The 5,429-nt window shown below is 36.0% G+C and overlaps 1 pseudogene; it reads left to right on the forward strand.

Moving 5' to 3' along the window:
- The first annotated feature begins 1,065 nt into the window (after positions 1-1,065).
- LOC131939059 (26S proteasome non-ATPase regulatory subunit 13-like) lies at positions 1,066-2,295 on the forward strand (annotated as a pseudogene).
- Positions 2,296-5,429: the final 3,134 nt, after the last annotated feature.

Consider the following 5,429-nt stretch of genomic DNA (forward strand, 5'->3'; position numbering starts at 1 on the left):
AAACAATATAATCACATGTTCTATTTAACAGATAAATTTATGTATACTCGTAATGTATAGGCCTCGTACAAACTATAAGTAATCATAGCATAATTGTTTTACTAACTCTATCATGCATTCATGTGTAAAAATAGAAATTTAAAAACCAAAACGGTTGTATCAAAAAAAAAAGTATAATGTGCATTCTATCATATCTCTAAATGTCTCCATAACAATAATAAAACGCACGACAGAGAAACAAACCAAACAATATAATTCACATGTTCTATTCAACATGTAACATTGGAAATCTATTACAAACATTTTCGCGACAAATTATGTGGGTCGGCCTAGAAAAACATTATGTGACTGTGGACTCGTGTATGTCCTTTAATTAAATACATTATACGCGAATGACTTCTATATTGTTCTTTATTTTGCAAACATGTTGTTATAGCCAGGGGTACCAGTTTGGATAAGCTACCGCTGTCTATACAATTATATTTTTCGTGTTAATAAGCTTTATATTATTGCCAGAAACAGTATATAGAGACAAGGTTTCTGTTTTACTGATTGGTATAATTAAATGCGTGTTAAGTACTGATTGGTTAATTAATATCGAGCTTTATAATTATAAATTAAACATATAGTTTACATATATAATTCAGTTTATGACAGCATAATCTGGCATATGTCAGGTCACCTAATAATGTGTTATTTCAAGCAGTTGACATGGATTATTAATTTAACGTCATTGTATGCCAACTCGGTTTTTCAATATTCAATTTTAATACTGCAATACACTACCGTCTTATTCCAAAACATATCAAGGGCTATAAATTTACTTCAACTGCAATTGATGTCATTTACTTTTATTTTTAAATACTAAAAAAGGCCGATAGTTGCATACTATTAAATTATCAAGAACATATATTGATACACGGAAACAGGTTTAGCTTTATTCATATAAGTGTCTTAAAATAAGTGGTGACTAAATTAATCACAAAAACACTCGCCATGAGTTATACATTTGTCAAGAACAACAGATTAGGTCGGTTCAATTGACGATGAGACTTGCGTCCTAGTATGTTAACGTCAAATGTTGTCACAGAAAGAAAGAAATATATGTGGACGATAGAAATAACAGATTTTAGAAACGTATCAATCATACCTAACGTAGCTGGTTATCTAGCAGAACAAAAAAGAAAAGTACGGGTGATGTTTCTACTGAATGAGGGACTCAAGAATTATACAACAAAAAATATGGCATCAATGCTAAGGCTACTGCAGTTTGTAAGACACAATATACTTTCAAAAGGAGATGGAATACTATGGCTTTATTAAAATTCCCTGTCCGATTTTGAGCACAAAATCTACCCCCCACCCCCATTCTCTCTCTCTCTCTCTCTCTCTTTGCCTGAACTTTGTGTTTATGTTGTCCAGCAAATTCCAGATCCAAAACAGCCATATAATTTCTTGAGAAAATTGAAAGAGAAAGTTAAAACCAGTGAAGAAGTCAAATGTTTTGTGTATGACTACTATGAGTAAAATGTATCTCCGGAATAAAGAATTCCCTCCAGTGAAGACCCTAATGGAAGAGTGAGAGAAGATTTTAAATGATATAGATGGAGTGACCACAGTACATGGACGCTTCTATGAACTAACGAGCAACTATCATAAACTAATAAGCAATCATGCTCAATACTATCAAGCGGCCCTTAGGTTCTTAGGCTGCACAGATCTGATAGACATAACAAAAGCTGATCAGGAATAGAGGGCCTTTAATATTGTTTTAGCAGCTGTAATAGGCGAGGGTGTATACAATTTTGGTGAGCTCCTTGCCCATGATATCTTGACATCCTTGAAGGGCACATATAAAGAATGGCTGGTTGATCTTCTGTATGCCTTTAACAGCGGAGATATTGACAACATCATAGGACTGAAGGATAAATGGTCTACTCAGCCGGATCTGAAAGTCAATAAACTTGTAACTAGGAAACTAGATCAATCTGTTATGTTTGATGGAGATGACATTACAAAGGCCAGCAACAGATACACAACGGACATTTGATAGTATTGCCCAGACTGTCAAAATTAACACAAATCTGGTTAAACTGTTAGTCATGAAAGCTGTGAGGCTTGGGTTAGTGAGAGAATCTATTGACGAAATAGAACAGAAATGTCACATGACATGGGTACAGCCTAAAGGATCGCAAACAGATTTCCGGCATGCAGACTCGCCTTGAGTTGTTTGGAAAAGATATTGGCTTGATGGAACGCCTGGTACAAACAACTACTTATGGTATTCTCAAATAATTATTGAGGCAGTATTGCATTTTTTCTTCTTTTTTTAAACTCTTTGTTTTGTTTTAGATCGATTTTTTTTCCTTAACCATAAACAACTGCAAGTATCTATATATATAAAGCAAAGTGGTCAGGTGCCCGATAGGGCACTTCCCGGCGCCGCAGGCGCGTCAAATTTGGCACGATGGTGCCTTCGGGCGATAGAACACGAGGGCCGGTGACGGTTGGCCGAAAAATATACGGAGAGGGGGTCAAAACTGACCTCGACTGACCGGCGCCTTATATGGGCTATATTACGAAAAAAAATTTCCTCCGACGACCCCCCTTGAAATTTTGTGAGGTGGTAGGAGAACGCCTTGGGGTGTCATAAAAAACTCGCCATGTCCGGGAAAAATCGGGAAATGGGTCAAAACTGACCAGTCGTATTTCCCTATATAATCTTTGTATTTTATGGGAAAAACAGAGGGTCATTTCAAAACGGATTTTAGGGCACTTACCCTCTTTACATCTGGCTAATTTTTAACATGTTTATAGGTAAATGGCTTGGTCTTAGGGCAGACCAGTCAGTTTTACTCAAAGCCCTCGACGAGGGCTAAAAAGTGACCGCGAGTGGAATTCTCTTTATATGAGCTCTATTACGAAAAAAATTTTCCTCCGACGACCCCCCTTGATATTTTGTGAGGTGGTAGGAGAACACCTAGGGGTGTCACAAAAAACTCGGCATATCTGGGAAAACTTCGTAAAGCGGTCAAAACTGACCAGTTGTATTTCCCTATATAATCTTTGTATTTTATGGGAAAAACAGAGGGTCATTTCAACGCAGACTTTAGGGTACTTAAACTCAGCATATCTGGCTAATTTTTTGCATGCTCCTAGGTCAATGGGTTGACCTTTAGGGAAAACTGTCGGTTACACTCAAAGCCCTCGACGAGGGCTAAAAATTGACCGCGAGTGAAATTCTCTTTATATGAGCTCTATTACGAAAACAAATTTCCTCCGACGACCCCCCTTGAAATTTTGTGAGGTGGTAGAAGAACACCTAGGGGTGTCACAAAAAACTCGGCATATCTGGGAAAACTTCGTAAAGCGGTCAAAACTGACCAGTTGTATTTCCCTATATAATCTTTGTATTTTATGGGAAAAACAGAGGGTCATTTCAACGCACTTTAGGGTACTTAAGCTCAGTATATCTGGCTAATTTTTTGCATGCTCCTTGGTCAATGGATTGACCTTTAGGGAAAACTGTCGGTTACACTCAAAGCCCTCGACGAGGGCTAAAAAGTGACCGCGAGTGAAATTCTCTTTATATGAGCTCTATTACGAAAAAAAATTTCCTCCGACGACCCCCCTTGATATTTTGTGAGGTGGTAGAAGAAAACCTAGGGGTGTCACAAAAAACTCGGCATATCTGGGAAAACTTCGTAAAGCGGTCAAAACTGACCAGTTGTATTTCCCTATATAATCTTTGTATTTTATGGGAAAAACAGAGGGTCACTTCAACGCAGACTTTAGGGTACTTAAGCTCAGTATATCTGGCTAATTTTTTGCATGCTCCTAGGTCAATGGCTTGACCTTTAGGGAAAACTGTCGGTTACACTCAAAGCCCTCGACGAGGGCTAAAAAGTGACCGCGAGTGAAATTCTCTTTATATGAGCTCTATTACGAAAAAAAATTTCCTCCGACGACCCCCCTTGATATTTTGTGAGGTGGTAGAAGAACACCTAGGGGTGTCACAAAAAACTCGGCATATCTGGGAAAACTTCGTAAAGGGGTCAAAACTGACCAGTTGTATTTCCCTATATAATCTATGTATTTTATGGGAAAAACAGGGAAATTTTAACACAATTTTTAGGTTACTTAATGTCTGTACATCATGCTAAGTTTTTGCATACACTAATATAGATGACTAGGCCGTATGGAAAAACTGTTGGTCAGACTCAAAGCCCTCGACGAGGGCTAAAAGATGATCTTGAGTGAAATTCTCCTTATATGAGATATATATATAAATAAATTGACGAACGATCCCCTTAATATTATGTGACGTCGTAGACCGACCATGGAGGGTAACAAAAAAACTTTATTCCCGTCGGAAACAGCCATTATAGTCGTTAAATATGTTCATATAACGTAATTTCTTATATAAGCAAACAATATAAGTAAACAATGACATACGTCATACGTTCAGTTTTCAAGGGAGGTAACGTTTTTGAAATTATTTTTTTTCAAATAATTGTATACTATTTTAAACAGAAACAGAAAATGACGAAGTATAGCATTTGTTTTAGTACAAAATTGAGTTGTTAATTAAGTTAAGTAACCTAATTAAATAAATTAATTAATTTCAAAAGGCAGTGTAATATAAACTATGAGAAATACTGTTCATGAAACCTGTGTAGTTCTAATTCCATTTTAGTTATACATTGCGTACTTTCCAGAATTTCTCCTGGCACGGAGTGTAAATGACGAACAAAAACATTATTTTCTAAAATTAGCATTACTGTTTAAATTAAACTTATTAAATCACTCCACACCCAATCCATCGCTAAATAATTAACTATTCAAATTCTCAAATGTTTTTTAAAAACCTAAGCGAAGCTAGGCAGTATGCCTAGTATAAGTATAAATAAAGCTAGGTTGCTTTATTATATGTAAAGAAATAATAGTTACGATTTTAAGTTTAGATACCTTGTTGGGTAAATATATAATTTGGTCACTTATCATTTGTTTAAATGCCCTTGCAATACATTATAATTGAATTGATTTTTTAAAAAAGTTAATTTTAACAAAAGAACAATTAACATAAGGGACAGTCGTAATGGTCAATACAATTGTGTTCACCAGTGTTACTTGTTGGGATTAAAATGCATAACATGTTGTCTTTAATCGATACATGGCTTGTTGTCTACACTCGACACATAACAGGTTTTCTACATTAGATACAAGGAGGAACAGGTTGATGTTAGGGGATATGTTTCAGTGTACTTTGTCAAATGTAATTTATTTTATTGTGTGTGTGTGGGGGGAGGGGGGGGGTGGACACATATAAGTGTGATGCGAAATACATTTTTTTTCGGACGGATACATAGCAGTTGTGTTTTACTTCAAAACTGTATTAAATGAAACGGACATTTATCAAACACCAGTGA

The sequence above is a fragment of the Physella acuta genome, unplaced genomic scaffold, assembly GCF_028476545.2.
Source record: "Physella acuta isolate Inbredline_101_S28 unplaced genomic scaffold, ASM2847654v3 ptg000264l, whole genome shotgun sequence".
Lineage (NCBI taxonomy): Eukaryota > Metazoa > Mollusca > Gastropoda > Physidae > Physella > Physella acuta.